The sequence below is a fragment of the Canis lupus genome, chromosome 19, assembly GCF_003254725.2.
Source record: "Canis lupus dingo isolate Sandy chromosome 19, ASM325472v2, whole genome shotgun sequence".
Lineage (NCBI taxonomy): Eukaryota > Metazoa > Chordata > Mammalia > Carnivora > Canidae > Canis > Canis lupus.
The window spans coordinates 2,732,036-2,758,749 of NC_064261.1; the positions used below are offsets into that span (position 1 = coordinate 2,732,036).

General features: G+C 38.7%; 2 protein-coding genes across 5 annotated transcripts in view; one reads left to right on the forward strand and one right to left on the reverse strand.

Annotated features, from left to right (window-relative positions):
• The window catches only part of SCOC (short coiled-coil protein), a 42,367-nt gene that overhangs the window by 13,102 nt on the left and 2,551 nt on the right, over positions 1-26,714 (reverse strand). The window lies entirely within an intron of this gene.
• Positions 1-26,714, forward strand: part of MAML3 (mastermind like transcriptional coactivator 3) — a 599,968-nt gene that overhangs the window by 3,025 nt on the left and 570,229 nt on the right. For all 3 annotated transcript variants that reach the window (XM_049097303.1, XM_049097301.1, XM_049097306.1), the window contains exon 3: positions 5,796-5,836. The gene's annotated coding sequence lies outside the window, so the exon portion shown is untranslated. The remainder of the gene's footprint in view (positions 1-5,795; positions 5,837-26,714) is intronic.

Here is a 26,714-nt window from a genome sequence, read left to right on the forward strand (position 1 = left end):
GAGGAGGGTCGGGGGTGGGGGTGGATGGGTGACGGGCACTGAGGGGGCCACTTGACGGGATGAGCACTGAGTGTTATTCTGTATGTTGGCAAGTTGAACACCAATAAAAATTAATTATTTAAAAAAAAGAAATAAGTGTTGGCGAGATTGTGGGGAAGAACTATTCATGACCATTGAAACTATAAATGGTACAATAACTTTGTTGTTGCTGTGGGAAAGAAACAGAGAGGGAGAGAGAGAATCCCAAGCAGACTCCATGCCTAGTGCTGAGCCCAGCATGGGGCTTGATCCCACAACCTTCAGTACATGACCTGAGTTGAAATCAAGAGTCAGGCCTTAACCAACTGAGCCACCCAGGTGCCCTGGTACAATAACTTTGTTAATTGGCTATAGACAAGACAAATTAGGGGCATCTGGGTGGCTTAGTGGTTGAGCATTCGCCTTTGGCTCAGGTCGTGACCCCGGAGTCCTGGGATCGAGTCCCACATTGGGGTCCCTACAGGGAACCTGCATCTCCCTCTCCCTGTGTGTCTGCCTTTCTTTCTGTGTCTCTCATGAATAAATAAATAAAATCTTAAAAAAAAGAAAAAGACAAATTATGGTGGTTCTAGTTAGACTATCCATATAAAAAATGAAATTGGATTCTGACCCCCACCACAAATAAAACTCAATTCCAAATGAAGTAAATGTGGAACAAAAACCCTCTAAACTTTTAGAAAACAGATGTATTTATGACATAATCATAAGGGAGAAGTTGTTAAACCAGACAAAAGAGTATCATTTGTTATCCAAAAAGATTAAATTGATTGTTTTATAAACAGAAGAGATATAAGTTTTCTTTCTTTTAAATTTTTTAATTTATTTATGATAGTCACAGAGAGAGAGAGAGAGAGAGAGGCAGAGACATAGGCAGAGGGAGAAGCAGACTCCATGCACCGGGAGCCCGATGTGGGATTCGATCTTGGGTCTCCAGGATCGTGCCCTGGGCCAAAGGCAGGCGCCAAACTGCTGCGCCACCCAGGGATCCCAGATATAAGTTTTCTAAACAGAAGGGAAGACAATTTTAATCAAGTGAAAAACCACAGACTGGGAGAATATAGTTAAGCTCTGAAAATATAAAGAATTCTGACAGTTTAAATAAAACCTTATTCATATAACACAAATAAGCAACTCACAGAAGACGAGTATTGAATAACCAGAAAGATTTTTTTAAATGTGTACTTCACTAGTAATCAGGGAAATTCATATTAAAACCAGATAATGGCATCAGTTTATTTAAAAAGATTCAAAATCCAAATAGTGCTATAAAGTAGTACTGAAGCAAAAACTGATAACTGAAATAAGAAACCTCAGGGAGCCTGCTTCTCCCTCTGCCTATGTCTCTGCCTCTCTCTGTGTGTCTCTCATGAATAAATAAATAAAATCTTTAAAAAAAATAAAAGAGACTAGCCCACAGTGCATTTGGAAAGTTCATCACTCCTTTCTCTGTATATTTGTAAAATAAATATACAGAAAATTATTAAGGATACAGACCTCAGGTCCCAAGCTTGGCTTGCACATTAGAATCACCTGGGAATCCTTAAGACTTCTAAATAACAGGCCAAACCCCAAACTCATTAAATCACAATCTCTAGGGGTGGAATACAGGCATTAATATTTTTGGAAGATACAAAGATGATTTCAACAGAGTGCAGGCAAATTTGGGAACTGTTGATATAGAAGATTCTATCAACCAATATGACCTAATTGACATTTATAGAAAATTCCACCCAATACTTAGAACATACCTTTTTTCAAATGTACATGGAATATTCAAGAAAATGGATCATATTCTCTGTCATGAAACAAACCTCAACAAATTTAAAATGGTGAAATCATAGAAAATATTTTCTCTGCCCACAAGGGAATTAAATTAGAAATTAATAACAAAGATATTTGTAAAATATTGGGAAATTAAGTAATTATTTAAATTCTATACAAACTCAAGAAAATAAAATAGGAAAGAACACATTCCAACTCATTTTATAAGAATACTGTTACTTTGATTCCAAAACCAGACAAAGACATTAAAAGATATGAAACTGAACATAGACACAAAAGTCCTTTAGGAAGTCAAATCCAACAATTGCTCCGAGACAAGAGCCTGGCTTCATGAGTTTCATTTTTCTCACAGATTATGGCCTAAAGCTGATTCTAAAATTCATATGGAAAAACAAATGATCCAGAATAACACTTTTGAACAGAACCACAAAGTTAGAGGACTTATACTCCCTTATTTCAAGTCTTATTATAAAGCTAAGGCAATAAAATAAATGGAATATTGTTATAGACACAAAGATAAATGAAACAATAGAATCTGGGAATAAACCCACACCTAATATGGTCAATTGATTTTCACAATGGTACCAAGGTATTTTCATGAGAAAGGATATATTTTTTTTTCAATAAATGGTCCTGGAACAATTGCCTATCAGTATGGAGAAAGACTGAACCTCAACCCCTACCTTATGGCATACCCAAAAATGTTCATTCAAATTGGATCATAAACTGAAACATAAAAGCTAGAATTCTAGAAAATAGCCAAAGGAAAAAAATCTTCATCCCTTTGGTGTTGGCAACATTTTTTGAGAAAGGTCACAAAAAAAAAAAGCCTATAAAAAATAATTAATTGAACTTTATAAAAATTAAAAATTAAAAAACAACAAACACATAGGATCTTTGAAAGGCACCATTGAGAAAATGAAAAGACAATTTATACACTGGGAAAAATAGTCATAATATGTTATCTAAAAAAGGACTTGGATTTAGAATATTTAAGAACTCTTTCAGTAATAAAAAAAGTATTCAAATAAAATAATGGAATGCTAGTTGGCAGTAAAAAGTAACAAACTACCAATATGAATGAATCTAAAGTATATTCTGACTGAAGATAGACAGAAAATGTACAGACTTTATGATTTTATTTATATAAAATTCTAGAGCAGACAAAACTTATCTATTGTGATAGTCGGATCATTGGTTGCTTGGGGTTGAGGACAGAGAGTTGACTACAGAGGGGCGTGAGGGTACTACCTTCTGTTGTAGTGGAAATGTTCTATAATATTTTTATTGGTAAGGTGGTTACACAGTATATACAACTGTCAAAAGTAATTTTCTGTAACTTAAATTGTTTGTATTTGATTCTATATTATTTTTCCTCAGTGAAACTTAATTTTTTTTAATGAGAAGACTACCATGATTTCTTTAGAGTTTGAAGTATGCTAAATATGATACATGAGTTATTTTACTCAGTCCTCAAACAATCCAGTGATGCAGGTATTGTCAATCCCATTTTGCAGATAGGGAAATTACGGCTCAGAGTGTCTTGTCCAATGTCATACAGCTGATGATAGGTTGAATCCAAACCTACGTTTTTTATCTGTAAACTATGTATCATAAAACCTACTTTATTGAATTGTTATTAGGATCACTAGAATTAAGTAAAAATAAAGCACTGCAAAGACTTTCCAAATTGAAGTGATTTTGAAACCATGTTCCAAAGACGGTGTAGGTTAGAACTTGCAGCCTCTACTTAACCAACTCAAATTCCCACAAAACAAAAATATTAACATTCTCCATAGGACTTAAACCAGACCCAGGGTCTCATAATGTAATGATTATGATTGGATCCACAATTATTCAGCTCATGAAGAACCATGAAAATCTCAATTCACATGAGTTTCACAATCAACAGATGCCAATACTAAGATGGCACAAATGTTGGAACTATCCAGAAAAGATTTTAAGCAGCTTTTAAAAGATACTTGAATGAGCAATCATTAAAAATCCTGAAACAGGGATCCCTGGGTGGCGCAGCGGTTTGGTGCCTGCCTTTGGCCCGGGGCGCTATCCTGGAGACCTGGGATCGAATCCCACGTCGGGCTCCCGGTGCATGGAGCCTGCTTCTCCCTCTGCCTATGTCTCTGCCTCTCTCTCTCTCTCTCTGTGACTATCATAAATAAATAAAAAAAAATTTTAAAAAATCCTGAAACAGAAGTTATAATTAAGAGTATAAGCAACATAATAGAAGGTACAAATAAGAACCAGATGGAAACTTTATAACTGAAAAATAAGGTAACTGAACTGTAAAACTGCAAGGATCAGTGGTAGGGTGAAGATGAAAGAGGAGAGAGTTGGTGAACTTGAGGAAACCTCAGTAGAAATTAACAGGGAGAAATGATGGGAACAACCAACCAACCAACCAACGAACCTCAGGAATGAGAGACAACAAAAGAGATGCCTTTTTGTGTCACCGGAGGCCCAAAAGGAAAGGAGAGTATGGCTCTGAAAAATACTTGAAAAAAAATGATTTTCCAAATTTCACAAAAGACAATTTTACAAGGGGAGGGCGTGGTGAGGAAAATGTCTCAAAGACTCTGGGGGGTGGGGTATAATGAAAAAGACTGTTGAGCAACACTGATCTAGAGCACCAACATCACTAACATCACAGAGAGAACCTACTAAACAGCATTTATTTCCTAATGGAAGAAGAATGTACCACCGCCTATGAAATAGTCTTGCCAACTACAAAACAAAACAAAACAAAACAAAACAAAAATTGCAACCTGACCTGATCAAGCCCATAAAGTAGCAATTTAACCAGAAATAGAGAGGGCAGAGAGATGTTAAATCTACCACCTGGACAAAGTTAGCAAAATGTGGCTATGGAAAACAAAAACAATAAAAAACAACAACAACAAATTACACTGGAGGAAAAAGAATGGAAAGAAATCTGTAGATAAGACACTTAAAATACATATTTTTAAAAACAGACAAAAAAAACCTGTCGTTTATTTTGGATGCTAAAGCCATTTAAAAGATGCATGAAAAGTACTGCCATTAACTAGAATGTAATTATTTTAGAGTATTCATAACCTTTTTTAAAGATTCTGCAGCCAAACTTATATCTTGTAGGATAATTTAGGCTTTAAAGGAAGGCTTTACACAAACTATTTCAAGAAATGTAACATACCAAAGATAACCATAAAGTTAGAGAGCAACATATCAGAGAATGTTCCAAGTTTGATCGGACAGTGTTGCTGATAATGAAGATCTGCCCTTAAATATAGAAAAAGAAAATCCTTGAAATAACAAAAATGTGACCAAAAAGAACAGTACACCCAAGTGGGTATAAAAAGGGAGTTGAAATTTTAGCAAAATAGGATGTGAACATTCATGAAGTTATACATTTATTTTTATACGGTGTTCCATATTTGCATTATATTCTTCAATTAAAAAACTGTTTAAAAATAGCAATAAAAATTCCCTTCTTCTGAATGAGGCAAACATACACATACAAACAGAAACTACTTAAATTGCACAGAAATATTTGATTATAAATGAATGTTATCTGGGATATGCATATATTAATATTATAAACCATCTAAATGAAATTAAAATACTCCTCATAGAGAATGGAGAACTCCAAAGTGAACACTATTGTTGCAAGGCAATGTATTATGTGAGGAAGAAATGATAAATAGTAGAGAACTTCAAGATCATTTTGATGTTCCAGACTGACATAGTCTCATCATGAACATGAAACTTCTAACTTGTCTTAAGTAATTAGAGAGTTCTAAACATGCTGTGGGTATTTTAAAGTGAAATATGCTAAATGGAGGCATTTTGATAACTTTCAAGTGTAACCAGGTGTGTTCCCTGATACTTTAAGCTCATTAATTTGCAAAATGTGTTTCATCTCATTCCTAAATAAGAACTCACATTTTCCTTTTTACTTATTTTTTTTCCCTTGAAAGGTTATTGAATTCATTGGAGAATGAATGCTGTCCTAAATTTGGTGAGTAGAGAATACACTGTACTTATTGAAAATTGTTTGCAAAACTAGACTTAATAGTATACCATACTGGGGCACCTAGGTGGCTCATGGATCAGGTCATGATCTCAGGGTCATGGGATCCAGCGCCACATCAGGCTCTGTGTTCAGTGCAGAGTCTGCTTGTCCCTTTGCCTCTGCTCCTCTTCTCTCCCTCTGTCTCTCTCAAATAAATAAAATCTTTTTTAGGAGAACCTGGGTGACTCAGTGGCCGAGCGTCTGCCTTTGGCTTAGGTGGTGATCCCGGGGTCCTGGTATCAAATTCCACATTAGGCTCCCATAGGGGAGCCTTCTCCCTGCCTCTCCTTCTACCTATGTCTCTGCCTCTCTCTCTCTCTCTCTCTCTCTCTCTCTCTGTGTCTCTCATGAATAAATAAAATCTTTAAAAAAAATAGTATACCATACTGCTATTTGGTCAATTACCTTGTTCATGTAATTTTCTCAAGCTTGTAACTTCTTGATAATAACCAATAGTTGGCCTTTTTGATCAGTTATTTTCATTCATTGGTTTAATAGAGAAAAAGTAAGAAATTACCAGTGTTATTTTTATAGAGTTTTTCAAATGAGAATTCAGAAGGACTTCAAGGTCTTCATGGAATCAAGCTTTCAACTTTATGGCAAAAGTGAAAGTAATTGGGAATGATTATACAGTCTTGATGCTTATTTTTCTCTTCACAAAGTAATGTTTAATTATTTTCCTAAAGATGGGTGCTTATATCTCTGGCTGTACAAGATTAGCTTTTAAAAATTGTTACATACTTTATTGTAATTGAAAAATATGAATAATACAACCAACCCTCAACTTGCAGATGTCATTGCCTAGAACGAAGCCAAGTTAAAAAATGATGTTAATTATGGGGTGTCTGGGGTGGCTCAATCAGCTAAGGCCATGATCTCAGCTAAGGCCGTGATCTCAGCTCAGGCCTTGATCTCAGCGTTGTGAATACAAGTCCTTTATTGGGCTCCACGCTGGGTGTGGAGCCTACTTAAAAATAAATTAAGAAAAAAAGATGTCATTTGAGTGGTTAATTTAATGTGGCAAAAAAGTGTGATGCAAATGACTGGCTTGGAAAACCTGATCTACCAGCATTACAACAAGCATTGGCTTGAAGAAGAAGAAGCCTGGGTTCCAGCTCTGGCTCAACCTATATTCATCTGTTCAGTTCTTCATATATTAACCAGTTGAAAAGTTTATTTCAGTGTTCATTATGAGCTAGATACTATAGAATATCCAAATATTTGAAATTGACTGTGGGTGATGAGTCACTTTACTATAGACTCAAATGAGGGATTGTAAGAAAGTTCCTTCTGCTTCTCTAATACCACATAAAATACCACTGAATTTATCAAGTAACGATAAAGTGAGCGATAACAGACAGTGCCCATATTTAAGAGTCAATCTGTGATGGTTTGATTGTGTCTGACCATTGAGCCCTTAGTAACAAGCCTGCCATAAGTTCTGAAAGCTTTCTCCAGTGATTTATTTTGGGGTCACTCCATTCCAGCTTCTATGATTTTCGGTTTCTGTGGTTCTCTGTACAGAAATCTACCATTATCAATCATTTCGGCTGGTCGCATGTTCCACTAAATCTTTATGAAACAATCTGCTTTAAAATCAACACTAACCATTGGGCTCTGGGAACACAAAGGGGATTCTGTTTAATAGGACACAGTGCTTCTTTGAAGGGCACAGGAGTCAGGATAATAGTGAAAGTGATGTTTTGTATAAGAATGCAAGTGAGTTGCTAGCAATGCTCTAAAATGCCAGAGTGCTGATGGATTTTCTCCCAATATACAAGCATAATCCTCCTCGTTTTTTTGTTCTTCTAGTAACTGCTTACACTAAAAATAACCAACTTGGGAGAGCTCCTCTGTCAGGCTTTAGGATTTTACATTACTTATCAGGTAACAAGTTAGCTTGTTATGTACTGGTGAATGCTGGAAGGAGGAAGGAGATGCCTGGTCAGAGTCCAAGGACTCTATTATGCATAGCTCCCCAGCAGCATGAGCTTCATGCCAATGTGCTTCTGTTCTCTATGTCCCCAAGTCCTGCAGTAGAGAGGCTGAGGGCCCAGATAGGTGCTTGCACGCGCAGTGGGTTACGGCAGGGGGAGGAATGCTGAGCTCAGGAATCTATCACTTTGCAGCTAGTGGAAGCAAGCTTGCTCTTTAACCAGGGAGAGGCATGACCTCAACCCTTAACGTTGCTTCTGCAGGGGCACCCGGGTGGCTCAGTGGTGGAGCATCTGCCTTCAGCTCAGGGCGTGATCCCGGGGTTCTGGGATCGTGTCCCACATCCACTCCCCGTAGGGAGCTGCTTCTCCCTCTGCCTGTGTCTCTGCCTCTCTCTGTGTGTCTCTCATGAATAAATAAATAAAATCTCTAAAAGAAAAAAAACAGTTGCTCTCTACAAACACACTCCAAGAAATGGTCTAGGTAAAGACCTTGTGCTCTTGACATACCAGCATGTATTGTCACTCAGGGCTCATTATGGACTGCTTCTCCCCCCAAGACTTCTAACTTGAATAATCTTTAGTTCTGTGACAAACTCCCCATTTTTCTTCCTCCTTCCTTATACAATTACTTCAGGGAAATACTACAAAATGTCTCATAAAGTGATAGTGGGATGTCCATAAGTCAAAATAGAAGAGAACTACAGTAGCCGGGATGGAAGAAGCACCAGTAGGAAAGTCAGTGGCACAATTACAGGAGTGTTTTTAAGATAAATCAAGTCGTGTTTTATAGTTATTTTAGAGTCCTACCCTTCTTTTTCACTGTTTCACCACACTTTGCAACAGTCAGAAGGAAGGATTTGAAAATAATGCTTAAAATGAATAATTTTCAGAATAGTAATATTAATCACAGCAAAAGCAGATAAAAGTGTCCTTGGTTTGAAGCAGAGACATGTCCAGGCTCCTCTTTTCTTCTTTTCTAGTGAAGGCAGAAAACAGGAGCAAGCCTTGCTGCTAAGGGTTGACGGTTTTGCTTGTGTCCCTGCTCAGAAGCAGCTTCTGTGTCTGGTCTAAAGTCTGGTGACAACTAATTTAAATCAGTTCAGAACCCCCTAAAACTGTGTAAGAAACAGGTCCTCCAATTATGGAAAGAGCCCAGAATGCCCTGTGACTCATCCTTGATGATAGAATTGTGGGTTTTAGTTTCTCTATATACGACAGGAAGTGAATTATAAGAAAATATGTAGATTTCCTTTTGGGAGAAAACTGATATGGCCATCAGAGGTGTTCTGGAGTTCATCCCTCTAACAGAAGTGCCCTTCAGAGGTGCTCTCTCTGGATCTTTATGTTTCAAAGCATTAATTTCACTTAGAGCATTGTTTCTCCCATCCAAAGAGTTTTCTGTTGAAATGAATTTTAGTATTTTTGTCTAACAAGCATCACCAGCCACAACCCAACTCAGCATTTTAGCATTTCTTGCAAGTATCTCTGTGGTTCAGTTTTGGATTTGATGTAAAAGGTGTATAATCTACTCCAAGCATCACCTCATAAAAGCCACTGACTCTTCTTGTGCCACAAGTGGCCATCCACAGGAATGGGAATTATAGTGCTTCTCCTAAAGGTCTGTTGGAAAGATGAAGTTAAAATAGCTGAGGGAAATTTGCCCGGCATCGTGGTCTATAAGAACTAATTGTATCCAAAACCTCCGATATCCAATTCCTTAAATTCCTTGAGGGCACCAGTTGATCCAACCGATTGTGACCTCATCACAACATATGCCTCTGACAACTGTCAGGAGATATTCAGAATAAACCTAAAGACACCAGGAATGTCATTTGGTCGCCATCCATAGGGAACCGCTAGTGTCCTGATTGCCTGTATTTGCTTGGAGATGGTACATTAGTGACCTCTAGTGGCAAAATTGATTCAAGATAAGTTTCTACTTCAACAGAAAATTTTACTTCGTTATCTAGAAAACCCAAAAGCCTCCACCCCAAGATTGCTAGAACTCATACAGCAATTTGGCAGCATGGCAGGATACAAAATCAATGCCCAGAAATCAGTGGCATTTCTATACACTAACAATGAGACTGAAGAAAGAGAAATTAAGGAGTCAATCCCATTTACAATTGCACCCAAAAGCATAAGATACCTAGGAATAAACCTAACCAAAGAGGTAAAGGATCTATACCCTCAAAACTATAGAACACTTCTGAAAGAAATTGAGGAAGACACAAAGAGATGGAAAAATATTCCATGCTCATGGATTGGCAGAATTAATATTGTGAAAATGTCAATGTTACCCAGGGCAATGTACATGTTAAATGCAATCCCTATCAAAATACCATGGACTTTCTTCGGAGAGTTAGAACAAATTATTTTAAGGTTTGTGTGGAATCAGGAAAGACCCCGAATAGCCAGGAGAATTTTAAAAAAGAAAACCATATCTGGGGGCATCACAATGCAAGATTTCAGGTTGTACTACAAAGCTGTGGTCATCAAGACAGTGTGGTCCTGGCACAAAAACAGACACATAGATCAATGGAACAGAATAGAGAACCCAGAAGTGGACCCTCAACTCTATGGTCAACTAATATTCGATAAAGGAGGAAAGACTATCCACTGGAAGAAAGACAGTCTCTTCAATAAATGGTGCTGGGAAAATTGGACATCCACATGAAGAAGAATGAAACTAGATTACTTATCAATCCTGTTTTCCCTTCATTTAGTAACATTTTCTACTTGTAAAATAACCTTAATTCTGCACAGTGATTTGTATCTATTCATACCCAAATATTACTTTTGCATTTCATAGAATCACAGAACTTTTGAGCTGTAAGAATTCTCAAAGGGATGTATTGGTTTTATTTCACCATGTGCCAAAAATGAATCCCAGGGAAATGAAGTGACTTGCCTGAAGTCTTACCGCAGAGGTGGGACTAAAAGTCTGATCAGTCTAAGGATCTTTTCAAACTTTAGAAAACGCAACCCCCCCCCCCCCATTCTGACATCTGACCTCAGGAACATGAGAGACTCCCATGGGAGAACTACCCAGCTAGGCCCTTCTGAATCTCTGAAACATAAAAATGGTGAGCAAAATAAAGTGAATGTTGCTTTACAACACTAAGTTTTTGGGTATGTTACACAGCAGTGATAATCAGAACACAGAGTTTATTTAGGAATTTTTTCGGGTCCTATAAAAAATACCAGTTGAACAAGGCAAAGTGACATGTGCTTCTCAAATACTCATGGAATCACAGTTGATCTATTAGCAGGCAGTAATAACAGCCATAAGAAATCAAAGAACTCTTGGTCTAAATGAATATTCTAATTGATGGAAATTTAAGTTCTCCTCCCTTCATTAGACTTCAGATTTTAAATATGTAAATTTTGAAAATATGGACCAAAAGGAGGACATGTGTTCCGTATCCTATAAAAATCTATGAAGTCCTATGAAAATAAGTCATTGTCAATTGAAAAGTATATTTTGAGCTCCTAATGTTAATCACTTAAGAGAATATAGAAGTCTCTCAAAGAGTTTATTATCTATTTGTTAAGATACATAGAACCCACGTTAGATAGAAGCAGTGTAAAATAGGATGGTACTAAGCATGATAGAATTTTTTTTAAAGATTTATTTATTTATTCATGATAGACACATTGAGAGAGAGGTGGAGACACAGGCAGAGGGAGAAGCAGGCTTCATGCAGGGAGCCCGACGTGGGACTCGATCCCGGGACTCCAGGATCGCACCCTGGGCCAAAGGCAGGCGCTAAACTGTTGAGCCACCCAGGGATCCCCAGCATGATAGAATTTTGAAGAGAAGAGAGAGCTGTTGGGCTGGGTTAGGAACACATAGGACAGGGATCCCTGGGTGGCGCAGCGGTTTGGCGCCTGCCTTTGGCCCAGGGCGCGATCCTGGAGACCCCGGATCGAATCCCACATCAGGCTCCCGGTGCATGGAGCCTGCTTCTCCCTCTGCCTATGTCTCTGCCTCTCTCTCTCTCTCTCTATGTGACTATCATAAATAAATAAAATAAAAAAAAATAAAGATTTAAAAAAAAAAAAAGGAACAAATAGGATATGTTGGGGGCATATGAAGACATTTTTTGGCTGGTATATCTTTTATTCTTCCAACTGTAAATTTCCTGAAAGTTAGTGCTTTTGCCTTAATTTCTACCTGCCCCATAATGGGGATCCAGTATAACATATCAAATTAATGGTTGAATGATATGTGCTTAGAAATAGTGGGAAATAAGGTGGATATCAAGAGTTTGAACCAACGAGAAGTAATAGATGAAAGAGTAAATGAGGAATGAGGGGCACCTGGGTGGTTCAGTAGGTTAAGTAGCTGCCTTTGGCTCAGATCAGAGTCCTGATCGGGCTCCCTGCTCAGCGGGGAGCCTGCTTCTCCCTCTCTTCCCTGTTCTGCTCCTGCTCTCTTACAGTCTCTGTCGCTCTTTCTCTTTCTCAAATAAATAAAAATATTTCAAAAAAAGAAATAGTGAATGAATGATTCAGCTGAAGAGGGTATGGAAAGCCAAGCAGGAATTTGATAAAATAGATTCCTAAGGTGGTAAGTGACATGCTTTCTAGAAAGATTTGTATAGATGTAGTAGGCAGGAGGGATTTGGTAGGGAGAGACCTTAGCAGGAAGAGTACATAATAACCATAATAGCAAACATTTATTGACGTCTACCTATTTGTAAGGTGCTGAATTGAGCACTGAAAAGAACTCATTCAATCCTCACCATAATCCTGTGAGATGGATACTACGATTCTGTTTATTTTGCACATGAGCAAACTAAGATGCTGACATCCTAGATGCTAAGTCATCTGACTGTATTAGACTGTTGTAGTAATTCAGGGTGAGAGGTAGAGGCAGTAGAAATGGAGAAGAGGAAACATTACCAAAAACCATTTTAAAAAAAGTAAAAGCAGGGGGGACCCCTGGGTGGCTCAGCGGTTTGGCGCCTGCCTTTGGCCCAGGGCGCGATCCTTGATCCCGGGATCAAGTCCCACGTCGGGCTTCCTGCATGGAGCCTGCTTCTCCCTCTGCCTGTGTCTCTGCCTCTCTCTCTCTATGTCTATCATGAATAAATAGATAAAATCTTAAAAAAAATAAAATAAAAGCAGGATGTGTTAACGATTAAATCAACAAATAATGGTGAGGGAAGGGTCAAAGAGGACTATGGTTTTTAGCCTCGGGTTCTAGAAAAATGATAGTACTTTATTGCAACTCTACCCTGTGGATGGGTTAGCCTCCAGTGCCTCCAGTGCGTTTTAACCTAAGGTTCTGAGAGAGAATTAAGCCCTCCTAAGTTACCCACTGTAGGAAATAAATGGTCTCCTTGCATCTAGAGAGGTACTAGTTATATGCCATCCTTGGGAGTGTTGAAAAAGTAGTCACAAATCCTTTTCTGTGTTCCATGGTTCATTTCCCGGTTAAGAAAGGCTGTAATTATTTAGCAGAATATTTTTTGGAAAACTGTGAAACATTCACTTAGCCTATTCACTCTTGTCCTTCGCTGGTCTAGTAGATAACCTCAAAACTGTGTAACTTTGACCAGGAAAGTACTCTTCCAAAGTTCTACCTTTATTAAGTAATTTCCTAGCTCTGAGCTCTCAGACCATTTATGCCCCCAGCTGATTGAATTTAATTGTTTTGCTTTTCTGTTTGTTTTCTCTGTAAAGAACTTTCTTGGAAAGATTTTTCTCTTCCATCAGTAACTTTATCTTCATAAAATGATGACTCCAGAATCTCGACCTTGTTGGTTGGTCACACTGTACCACTATGTAGACAGCCCAGAGCTTACAGGGCTCTGCAGGTCTTGCCTGAAGTGCTGAGTGCTTTCCCTCTCTGCACCCCCACCACGTCTTGGGGTTGGTACCCCTTCCTCTGCCTTGTAATCTGCTGAGGTTGGGAAGGGTTTACCTCATAATGACATTTCACTGGGGAGTCCTGGGCATTGACCAGAACATCTGCAAACTCCTTTAGAGGTCATTCACCAACCTGATGGAGCAAGATTTCTATAGCCTCCCAACCACAAGTCATTCAGCTTCCATATCTTTAGTTTTTTAAAGATTTTACTTTTAAGTAATCTCCACACCCAGTGTGGGGCTTGAACTCACAACCCTGCAACTGTATGCTCTACCGACTAAGCCAAACAGGTGTCCCTATATCTTTAAATATTTTAACTTAATGGAATTTTCTGAAGGAGATTGTTAGGACTGAGGTGGTGACAGAAAAAGAAAAATAACTGTTCTTTCAGGTAGAACTATAAAGAATGTGGGTGGATTTTAGCTAATTACAATACAAAGTTCGTATTTTAAGCTTATTTTTTGCATATTGGGAGTGAGAATTTTGAGTGCTTCAAAAATAATTTACTTAGGAATATTAATTTAAGGGAATTTCCATGATATATCACACATATTTTTTTACTATATTTCTAAATAGATTTTCTTTTTATAAAAAACCATATAAGAACATTGTACCATCTAGTGTCATCTATAATAATAGATCACATTCATTCAGCTTTTGCTAGGTGCCACACACTTTCACAAGAACCATCTTATGTAGTTCTTACAAAATGTTTTATGAGATACACACTTGCTGTCTCAATGCTCTGGATGAAGAAGCCAAAGTTAGAGAGCTTGAAGAATTTGCCCCGAGTTGCCACTGCTAGCTGAGCCAGGATTTGATTCCAGAGACTTCAACTGCAGAGTTTGGGGACTAATCCTTACTCAGTGCTGCCTAAAGAAAAGGCATTTTCACTCCACACAAGACTAACAAGAGAAAACAAACAAACCTTAGTGGCAGTGTTTGCCTACGAGCAGTTAAAGACTTAGCAGCAATGATTATTAACTATTGCAAATTATAAGTGCTTACGCCTAAATTTACCTGAGCCACAGACTTCCTTTCCTTGTACTTAAAGTAATAAAACTAAAACTTTTCAAAAAGAATTATTCAACTCAGATTAGGGAAGTGTTGTGTCATCTCCAAACCCTTAAGCCAACAACCAATAGGGAGTGTAGTCAATGTCAGAATGAGAGGAACAAAACGTGCAAAGGTCAGCTCATGAGATCAAGATGGAAAATAAAAGGAGGACCTAGCACCTCTTGGGAGAAAAAGAAGATGGGATGGAGGATAGAACAAGATGTGGAAGGAAGAAACGAGGCCACAGAGCACAATCAAGAAAGGATAAAAAGCAAGGTAAAGACAAAGAACAGAGTGGATAAGAAAAATTGTGGAGGGAATGAGGAAAAAGGAAAAAAAAGAGAAGATATGTGGTATAATGAATTTAAGATGCTACTATGGGGGTGCCTGGGTGACTTAGTTGACTAGGCGTCGGCCTTTGGCTCGGGTCATAATCCTGGTGTCCTGTCTGCCCCAGATCCCCTGCTCAGCGGGGTGTCTGCTTCTCCTTTTCCCTCTGAACCTCCCCTCTGCTCAGGCTCTCAATCTTTCTTTCTTTCTCTCTCTCTCTCTAATGAATAAATTAAAAAATTATTTTTTAGAAAAAGAGGCTACTACAAATTGATTTTTAGTACTGTTGAAAATGAGACCAAATGTGAGGAAGTGTTTTTCTTAAAACAAATGTAGGAAGAAGATTATGAAAAGTAGTGTAATGAAATGACAAAGACAGCTAGCTTTGGTCTGTATCTCTTTGTGACACTTTGTAAGGATGTTATATCTGATACGTAGAAGTTAAAACCATAATCCTAACCCGAGTCCTGAATTTGAGATCCATATGAAATACCAGTATTTGGTTTATAATGATCCCATCTCCTGAGAGAAATAAAGGTTCACTTAAAGAAGTTAAGACTGACACCTTTGGGGATCCCAGACACATGATAATAGGAACAAGTGCTGTCTATACCCAGTGGCCATTCACTTCAGCAAGAGTGCAGCTTGAAGCTCAAACCAGATGCACTGAAGTTACAGCCCAAATTGAGTGCCTGGTACATCATAGGCTCTATTGAGTATTTGTTAAATGGATGAATAAATAAAGGAGTATTCAGTTTTTGCTTGCTGGCCATCCTTCCCTGTCTCTCTTTTCATATACTAAGAATTATAACCCACTCAATAAATTAGGACATTGAGTCTATTTTCATATAAATAATTAAATACTTTGATGTGAAAGGAAATACTTCATAGTCTCAACATACAGAGAAGCAATAAAGTGAATATAAGTGAGAATTTTAATAGCCCAGGGTGGTAGGAATAGAATATATGTGTACTTGGCTTAAATACTACATATAGGGACGCCTGGGTGGCTGGGCGGTTGAGCGTCTGCCTTCAGTTCAGGGCGTGATCCCGGGGTTCCAGGCTCTTTGTGGGGGAGTCTGCTTTTCCCTCTGCCTGTGTCTCTGCCTCTCTCTCTGTGTCTCTCATGAATACATACATCCATACATACATACACACATACACACATACTACATATAAGAGATTTCAAAATACTATGTAGCTCTTCTTCTTTTCCTTCTCTAAGCATATACTGAGGATTGTAACCCATGTAGTAAATTAGGAAACCATGAGTTTACTTTGATATAAATAGATGACGGATGGATGGATGGATGGATGGATGGATGGATGGATGGATGGATAGATAGATAGATAGTTTGATATGAAATGGGATATTTTCATAGTCTCAAAATATCTCACCCCAAAATACTAATTGATTACTAACAGACAAAGGAGTAAGATACCACCATAATGAAAGGATCAAAGTTAACCTCACTTATAAAAGTGTGAAATTATGTACCACCTGATAGGATGCAGTGAGAAGGACACAGCATCACTTCTGCAATATTCTTGCCAAACTTACTGATCTCGAGGAATATTTTACAAAATAACTGCCCTAATCTTTAAAAATATCGAGGTCATGAGAGTCAAGTAAAGGTTGAGGTTGTTCCAGACCGAAGGAGACTAACGCGACATGATGACTAAATGCAATTCATGATTCTGTCCTGGATACTTTTGCTGTAACGGATGTTATCAAGGCAACTGGTGACACAGATTCTCTTTGAAGATTGGGTGGCAGTAATGTACAAATGTCATTTTCCTGTTTTTGTTCTCTGTGTTGTGATTATGAAGGAGAGAGCTTCTGTTCATAAGAAGCACACGCTAAGGCATCCAAGGGTGGCCGAGCACTGGGTTGGCAAACTGACTCTCAAATAAGTTAGGAGAAAAGAATCCATTTTAGGGTACTTGCAAATTTTCTGTAGTTGAGATTGTTTCAATATAGAAAATCAAAATAAGATATGACTGTGCTGAAGGGTGGCATTTATAATTTATATCTTATCTCCCCTGCTCTTATGTACCTGTGTGTGTCGTATGCCCTGTGTGGCCTCTTAAGTTTGCCACTCTGCATATTTTTTTTCTAAGACAGCTTTCTGTGCACATCACTAAAAATGCAAAAGTCAGTTAGTGATGTTTTGATAGATGCCCCTAATCCTAGCATTGGTAACTTCACATGCCTCTCAAGATGAGCACTCAATGTTAGGATTAATATCTTACTTCCATACACTAGGAAAACTCTTCAAGATAATCTTATTGTTAAAGAAGAAATTATTGCATAAATATAACATGAAAATGTAACAATAACCTATAATCCCTTCTCGCTAATAAATACACTTTTCTGAGTTCTCTTCCCATTCTAGTCTATATACATAAATTACCTTTACATGGCGGTAATCACAACACAGATAAAATTTTATATTCTCCCTTTCTTGTCTACACATACTCCAATATTGTCAGAGAGCCTCTGGGGCTCTTCTTGCCCTCTGATTCTATGATTACATTTTTGAAACACTGACCTCATAATATAACTAGGGGACCACATTTCATTATTCAATAGCTGCAGCATGGGCACCTTATTGCTTCCACCTAGGTCAGTATGATGTGGTTATGCTCTCTATCTAGTAACTTCTATCCAGATAGATAATGTTGTCATTTGACAAAGGCTTTGAAGTCCCTGAAACCTGGGCTGGAATGCCAGCTCTGCTTTGTACAAGTTATTAACCCTTTCTGAGCCCCACTTTTCAATTTGAAAAGTAGGGATAATATTGATCGCATGGTATTTTTGAGGATTGAATGAGATAACGAATGTGGAGTTCTTGGCATAGTACCTGGTACGTATTCAGCTCTTAATAGATATTTGTTATCATTGTTGATCTAGGAAATACATGACTAGTTCGTAAAATGTGGGCTTACTTCAGGTATTTAATTTTGTAACTCTCTGAGTTTTAGGGAATGGTGGGTTATTTTTTAGATGGTACCAAGTATCCCAAGAGCTAACTAGGATTTCTTAAGTAACCAACTAATTTTCTAAGCATCACCAGAATTGAGAACCTATAGAAAAACTAGAGTGACAGCTGATTAATCCTCTTTCTCTGACACCTGCTTTGGTTTTACTGTATCCACCCTCCCCCCCAAAAAAGAAGTTAAATAAATAAAACAGAACCCTTAAAAGATGTAATTGTTGGAACATGACAGAAATATTACATATGCAGTTTGCTTATGAAAAGTGATCAGTTAGCTATGGATTTGCCTAATTCTTTCACAGTCAAATGATTACAGACTGTGGAAAAAGGATAATGTCCCAACTTACAAAATGGGCCAATAAAGGAGCTACTATTTATGTTAATACACAGTCTGCAAAAAACTATTCTTTGAGAAATCCCTTGAAATAGAAGCTTTCCCTGGGCACTTCTGTGCTTGGGGGTCACAGTATGTAACAGAGAAACCTTGGTTGAGAAATCTAGTGTTTAGGGGCCAACAGTCACTGCGAAGTGTGACTGAGTCTCTCAAATAATACATCAATTACATTTTATTTACAGAAATTCTGTTTTTTTAAACCATTTTAGAGCAGAAAGGACAGGATTCCGCTGTGTAAGTTGAGGAACACTATAATAGCACATAGCTGAAGCTGTTTAAAATTCTAAAATTAAAAAAAAGATAAACTATTGAAAAATCTTCTGAATATTTTTATAAACGAAGCTTTCTAAAGAGTTATCATGACCTTAGAAAAGCCCACTAACCTCTCCATTAAGAAGGAAAATGAAAGCAGAATTTCACATGGACGAACAAATAATAGCAGTCTTTTGTCCACGGGGAAAAGATAGTAAAGATTCTCAGGAGGGATAAAAAAAGAAGACTGTGTTTTAAAATGCAAGCTTTTTCAAACAGCTTTTACTAACATCATGCTACCAGCCATGGGAGAACCACGCATGTGCACAGCCAAGTACTCTGAGCCAAAGTCATTAAGCTGACAATGACATGTGTGTGTGGAGAAACAAGGGAACAATGATTAAATGGGGAAGAAAGCCAGCGAGGGCTGAAAAGAAGCGGTTGTTGGCCACGTGCAACCCAGGAAGGCTGGTGGAGGGAAGACCCAGGTCACTGGGAGAGAAAGAAAGCACGGGGAGGCTCACTGTTCTCTTGAACCATTCATGTGGGCTGCCACTGAGTCCCTTCCCTCCCCAATGTCGGGGATTGAAAATGAATGCTGATGTCTGTCTGTGCAAGCAAAAACGTCTTTCTAGAACAATTTTCACAGTAACTCCGGTTCTGTGACGGACGTACATGTTATTTCCAGTAGGGTCCACTTATCGCTTTTGGATTATTGAAAATTTTTATTCCTAGGGTGGAGGAGTTCAATGGAAGCTGATTCATATGGTTTGTCCTAGTTTTTTAGAGTTATCCTCCCTCTCTATACACTTCATATCTCTTTGAGCATTCAAAGAATTGCTTGAGGAAACTCCAAGGGTCTTTGAGGCAACCAGGCCATGACCCTCAAATTCTGAACAAGGCAGGCAGGCAGGAGACCTGTGAGAAGAAGTATGTCCAAAGCTGATCCAACCCAACTGGAGCCTTGGTGAAAGAAAGGTCCCAGTGTTGGAAAACAGCTACCTAGCCCCCTTCTCCGTGGGAGAAAGACCAGGGAAAAGTCAGCATCTCACTGGATCATGAGCTCAGGTAAATACAATTCACTACTGATTTTTTTTTTTTAGATCACCTGCAGATTTGTCTTTAGAAAGAAAATTAGCACAATTATGAAGGATTTCTTGCCTTTTTTTTTTTTGATGTTAATCTAACGAAGAAGAAAAAAACACATTGCTGATGCAAAGCAACTGATGGGTGGTTTTGTCTTTTAAAGGAAGAGTCAAAATATTAATACTTATCCTTTGATGAGAAAATGAGAGAACGCTCAAGATTCCTGAAAACATTTAGATACTGTCCTAACACTCTATTTCTTAAGCTTGTTTATTAAAACTAGTTTTTGCATTATGCTAGATAATTTATTTCAGTTAAGTGGGTTTCCTCTGATTGAAGATTTTTCACGGACAGAGCACTTACAATTTCTAGCAATACATTAGTGACCCCAGAGCCATGCCACTCTCAGAAGCTACTGAGAAGCAGAGTTAATCTCCTTTTTTTTTTCATCGAATCTCTTATACTAAGTCTCTAAGGCATTTTGCTGGGCCAGAGGAGGTATTCCTAATGCCACCGTCCATATTATCTTCAGCTTACAGGAACAGATATTTCGCTCAATCAGTGTCATTATCTATACTTATATGGATCCCACATGCCAATTAAGATTTGCTGAAACTTTCTGCCATTGCTGGTGCAGCAAATACACTTGTTCAATTCTTTTACAAAATCATTTCCACCGTGCTAGAGATGATCTTTTATTTTTTTGACATCCCTAAAGATGTCTGAATAATCTTTTCAATTAATATTCATGGCCTGACTTATTGGAGAGGGTAAGCAGAGATGACGTAGGGAAAGCTTCCCTCTTCCTGACCGGCACACATGCAGACCCTTGCCACATCCTTGTGTACTTATTCAATGATTTCTCTACTCCTGGACTCTCATCCACACACTATCCTTCCAAGAGGTCCAGTGTAACTGGCAAAGCCATCACCATCAGCACAGCAGACACTCAGGAGCCTGGTGCTAGCTGCAAACACCAGCTCCATTCACCATCAGAAAAGAAAGGCCGGCTCCCTTTTCATGGACAGCACTCCTGCTATGGCTCAGTGTGTCTCCCAGCTGGATAGCCACAAGTCTGTTTCCTTCTTTAGCTGTATTATAATGGAGGGTGAGATGAAAAGGAATACAGGCCCTTGATACCTTTTACTTGGAGTGCTAACTAATGCAGGGCCTCGTGTCTGATCTTCTGCTTGGCTGAGGGGATGGCAGATGGCCTTGTGAAAGCTTTTCAAACCCAGGCTGCTTTCAGCCGGGCATGAGGAGGGTATTGTTACATTTTCCATATAGTGGTAGGAAGCAGCACCGAATAAAAGCACACAACAATTGTGCCACTTCTCTGGGAGGCTTATTACAACCTTACAATGAGGGCTAATTGGCTGATGCCAAAAGCAGACGCAGAAGCAGCTTTGAATATTATTCAGGAGAGGTTTTGGAGAGCAGAGTCAGGAAGGAGGCCGAAGCATCACGGAGAGCAGTGACGGGAAGAACAGTGGAGGGAAGACACGAGGGCCAGGACGAAGAGGAAACAGAGGAGCTGTATTATTTTTATCAGGAAAAAACCCCTCATGCTCCTGTTTACAGTTCATTCACATCCACCTCCTCCCTCTTCCATAAGCCTCCTTATCAGGAGGATGTCAACAGGCAGTCCTGGCTCACAGAGCAGCGTCCACAGGATGCTGCTGTTACCATGACAACCGATGTGGCCAAATCTTGGAGCCTTTAAAGAAACTTTTGTGTGGCTCCTTGAAGGGGGCAGAGGACGAACTAAAATGTACTGTGCACTTACTGTGGGCCGGGCTAGTTCAAGAAGCTTCCTTTATTCTTTAATCTTCAAAACGATTCTGAGACATATTCTTACGATCACTTTGAACTGAGGAAACTGAGGCTCAGGGATGTTAAATAACTTGCTTAGAGTCTCACAGATTCAGATCCAGGCATTTCTGACCCCAAAGTTCTAGCCCTTCCCACTATACCACCCTGAGCTAATTCTTCAAGCAGCCAGGTCCTGTCTTCTACCCGGCAGGTCATATAGTAGGTGCTCAAGAAATGGCTTTTTGAAAGCACCACTAAACTGATCCATGAAGGAAGATAAGAAATAAGCTGTAAAAAGTATAAATAACTTCGGAGAGCTGACCCTAGGAGATGATTTTCAGCTAGGGACTGGCCTGCCTAACTGGCCCTCACCCCAGTATACACACAGACTCAGAATTCTTTGGCAAAAATGTATTGTCTATTTTATTTTATTTTTAAAAAATATTTTATTTATTCATGAAAGACACAGAGAGAGAGGCAGAGACACAGGTAGGGGGAGAAGCAGGCTCCATGCAGGGAGCCCGATGTGGGACTCGATCCTGGGACTCCAGGATCACGCCCTGGGCCGAAGGCAGGTGCCAAACCACTGAGCCACCCAGGGATTCCCGTATTGTCTATTTTATACCAGACACTGTGAGGTTCTGGAAGCACAGACATTTAAAAACCCAGGCTGTGTTGTGTAGCAGCTCACATTCTATTGGAGAGGACACATATACATGAAGTACAATATGCTGTGGAAAAATATCGGTAGAGATAAGCTTGGGGTTCTCAAGAAGGAGAAAGGAAACCTAACTCAGCCTGGGAAGGCCAAAGAAGGCTTCCTGGAAGAGGCAATGCCTCAGCGGGTTCTTAAAGGATGAATAGGAATTAGCTAGGCAAAGAGAGGATGAGTGATATTATTCCAGGCAAAGAGAACAGCATAAACAAAGTCCAGGGGCATGAAATAGAGTGTGAGTGGCACATGATTTCCTACTGAGCCCAAACCACGTGACAGGAAATGGTACTGAAGAGAAAGCTAGAGCCAAGCAGAGGGAAACTTTAAATGCCATGCTAAGAGTCTTGGACTTCGTCCAGCAGGGGATGCAACACATTGATTGTTCTCTGCAGGGAGAGGGAGTGATATGGTCAATGTGGAGGATTGATTTGAAGGGATAAGAATTGAAATAGGAAGAACAGTTGGGAGGTTGATGCTGTGGTTTATGTGGGAGATAATGAAGGCATTGTTGAGGGAAGTGGTGGCAGGGATAGAGAAAGAAAGCCAGATTTATTTGAGAAACAGTTTCAAGGTCAAGTGATTGACTGGATTGTGAGCAATGAGAATGGAATGATGACATATGAATTTCCAGCTTAAGGAACTAGGTGGATAATGGGACCATTCATTAAAATTGTGAATCAGAAATGGGAGCAGATTTAGGGGTCAGGGTAGGCAAAGATAAGTTCCTTTGACACGTGGAACATATCTAGTTGCCTAGCAAGCAGTTGGATTATGAAACAAACTCAGAAGAGAGCTAAAGACAATTAATATAAGGAATAAAGATTCAAGACCAGATGTCTGAAAATAGTTTTACTGTGGTCACATCTGTCCTGCAGAAGTGTTTTGTTTGGACCTCTGTGATATCGTTTCTAAAATTAGAATTAGGTAAAAACCATGGAAAAATAAGGAAATTGCACACACACAAATCTTTATGTCTGATGTCTCTTGACAATTCTGCTTCTTTGCATTCTTTTTCTTTCATGGCAACAGTCAGCTAGAAGTGGGAAACAGCTCTGCATTCTGGGCAGGCCATGTGCTCTCCAGGGAGCCTGAGCCTTCACCTGCCTGGACTCCTGGCCCTGAGGCTCAGCACTGGTTACCATTTTCCCAGCACAATTGTTCTGTTGTCTTTCTTACAGTAGAGTTAAGAGCAAAGTAAACTTTTCTTCTTCTTTTATCTCAATCAAAAGTAATAAATGAAATCTAGTCTAAGACGACTATGTGTTTCAAGATAAATAGTGATAAGGAATGAAGAATATTCTTATATGTTTGATATGCAAAGAAAGCATGTCTTTCTTGAAAGAATTACAGTTGAGATACCATTATGAAACAAATTTTATTATGAACAGTATCTGCTTTATTTAGAAGATGCATGATGACTTTCCATTTGTTTACATCCTTAATTTCTTTCATCAGCGTTTTGTAGTTGTCAGCAGTTAAAATGTCCATACTACCCAAAGTAATCCACAGATTCAGTGCAATCCCTATCAAGATTCCAAAGGCATTTTTTACAAAGATAGAAAAAAATAATTCTAAAATTTTTATGAAACCACGAAAGACCCCACATAGCCAAAACAGTCTTAGAGAAAATAAAAAGAATGAAGCTAGAGGCATGGTACTTCCTGATTTCAGTGTAGTAAAAATGTATTACAAAGTTATAGTAATTAAAACAGTATGGTACTTGCACAAAGACAGACATATAAACCAATGGAACAGAATAGAGAGCCCAGAAATAAAGCCATGCATATATTGCCCTCTGATCTTTAACAGGGGTGCCAGGAATATACAACGGAGAAAAAAGATAGTCTTTTCAATAAATGATGTTGGGAAAACTAAACTTCAACATGTAAAAGAATAAAATTTAACCCTTACATTACACCATTTGCTATGGTGTATCAACTCAAAATGGATTGAAGACTTAAATGTAAGACCAGAAGCTGTAAAACTTATAGAAGAAGGTATAGGGAAGAAGCTTCATGATATAGATTGTGGCAGTAATTTTATGGATATGGCACCAAAAGCACAGACAGCAAAAGCAAAAAATAGACAAATAAGACTACATCAAACTAAAAACCTCCTGCACAGTAAACAATAGAATAAAAAGGCAGCCTACAGAATGGGAGAAGATATTGGCCAATTATAGATCTGATAAAGAGTGAACTTCCAAAATATATAAGGAATTCCCACACTCAATAACCAAACCCAATAATAACCCAATGAAAAATGGGCAAAGGACTTGAACAGACATTTCATCAAAAAAGATGTAGAGATGGCCAACAGATGTGTAAAAAGATGCTCAATGTGACTAATCATCAGGGGAATGCAAATCAAAACTGTAATGATTGGACAGCTATCATTGAAAAAAAAAGACAAGTGTTGGTGGGGATGTGAAGAAATTGGTACCCTTTTACTCTATTGGTGGGAAAGTAAAATTGTACAGCTGCTGTGGAAAACAGTATGGAGTTTCCTCAAAAAGTTAAAAATAGGTGCAACTGTCTGCCTCAGTAAAGCACGCAGCTCTTGATCTCAGGGTCTATGCCCACTGGGCATAGAGATTACTTTTAAAAAGTTAAAAACAAAAATACCATATGATCCAGCCACTGTACTTCTGGATATTTATCCAAAAGAATTGAAATCAGGACCTTGAAAAGATATGAGCACTCTCACATTCATTGCTGCATTATTCACAAGAGTCAAGATGTGGAAACAGCTTAAATGTGCATCAGCAGATGAATGGATAAACAGAAAATGTGTATATATATGCAGTGGAATATTATTCAGCCTTTAAAAAGAAAGAAATCCCACAATATGCCAGAGCATGAATGAACCATGTGGACGTTATACTAAGTGAAATAAGCCAGTCCTTCTGTGACTGAAATACTGTATGATTCCATTTATATGAGGCATCTAAGACTCATAGAAGCAAAGAATAGAATGGTGGTTGCAGGGGTGTCTGGGGAGAAGGGAGAAGGAGCAGCTGCTAATCAGCGGGTTTAGAATGTCAGTTATGTAAGATGAGTAAGTCTAGAGATCTGATGTATAATGTTGTGCCCATAGTTAACAATACTGTATTGTGCACTTATAAATCTGTTAAGAAGGTGTATTTCATATTTAGTGTTCTTACCACATTAAAAGAAAAAAAAGATGCACAATGAGAAAGCCAATAAACTGAAAAAAGAATTGAAATTTCAATAGCTTTTTAAAGAAATTGAAATAAATGATGATATACCATGAATCATTGCCTGGCCCTAAAGGCGTTTGAATTTGCAACCTGTATTGTATTGTCACTGGTATATGGCCTAGATGGGAGGATGGAACTAGGAGGCATGGATGAGATCATCCAGGGAATGTGTCTAGAGAGAGAAGAAAACTAGGTCAAGGACAGAAGTTTGGGGAAACACTTGAGGAAACAGATTCCCAAAGGAGCCTGATTAAGGATGAGAGAGGTTGAAGGGGAACCTGAGAAGTGTAATAGCATCAAATCCAGGGGAGCCGAAACATGAGAAGGAAGGAAGCAAGGGAGGGAGGGTGGGAGGAAGGAAGGAAGGAAGGGAGGGAGAGACTATCAAGTGTCTCTGTTCTGTGTTGTATGCCTCCAACCCGGAAGGGAGGCCCGCCCAGCTACAGACAGTACAGCTTAGACCAGACATCCCCAAGCTACCTTGGTTCACAATACCCTTGAGTATAAGTGGTTTTTTTTTTTTTTCACAGTGCTCCAAGGCCAAGAGAAATACCAAACAAGTTCCATGTATTAAGTATTTAGGTCCAAACATGTTAAGTATTTATGTCCTTAAAACTTAATAACCGTTTGAAAAAATACTATACCTAAAAGAAATTTTTAATCTATTTTTTTTATGTCATTCTTAACCACAATGACTCACTTATGGGATGTATGCCTCTGTTGGGCACTGTAAAACTTCACCAACCTTCTCAAACTGACACTCTCATTAACTGATCTACATTGATTTTTATACAGAACTTGCTTTTTATCACAGCAACTACAGTAAACCCGGCATGGAAAGAGAGGTCATTGGAAAAAATGTAGCTCTAGCTCATGTGAAATTGTGAACAGTCTCTAGCGGGCCATGCTCACAATGTCTGCTAGAGGTTGGTGTGCCCCATAGAACCCCCTATAGGTTTGCTGTGGTGCCCTGAGACACCTTGGCACAGAGTCTGGGAACTATGGGGTTAGACAATAGGAGCTGGTCTAGAATCCTGTCATTTATAACTGTGTTTCTATGGAGTCGTTTGGTCTGAAATCCATGTGACTAACCTACAAATGAATTTATGGAGTCTTGACTGGTTTCTGATTTGAGTAACTGCTAC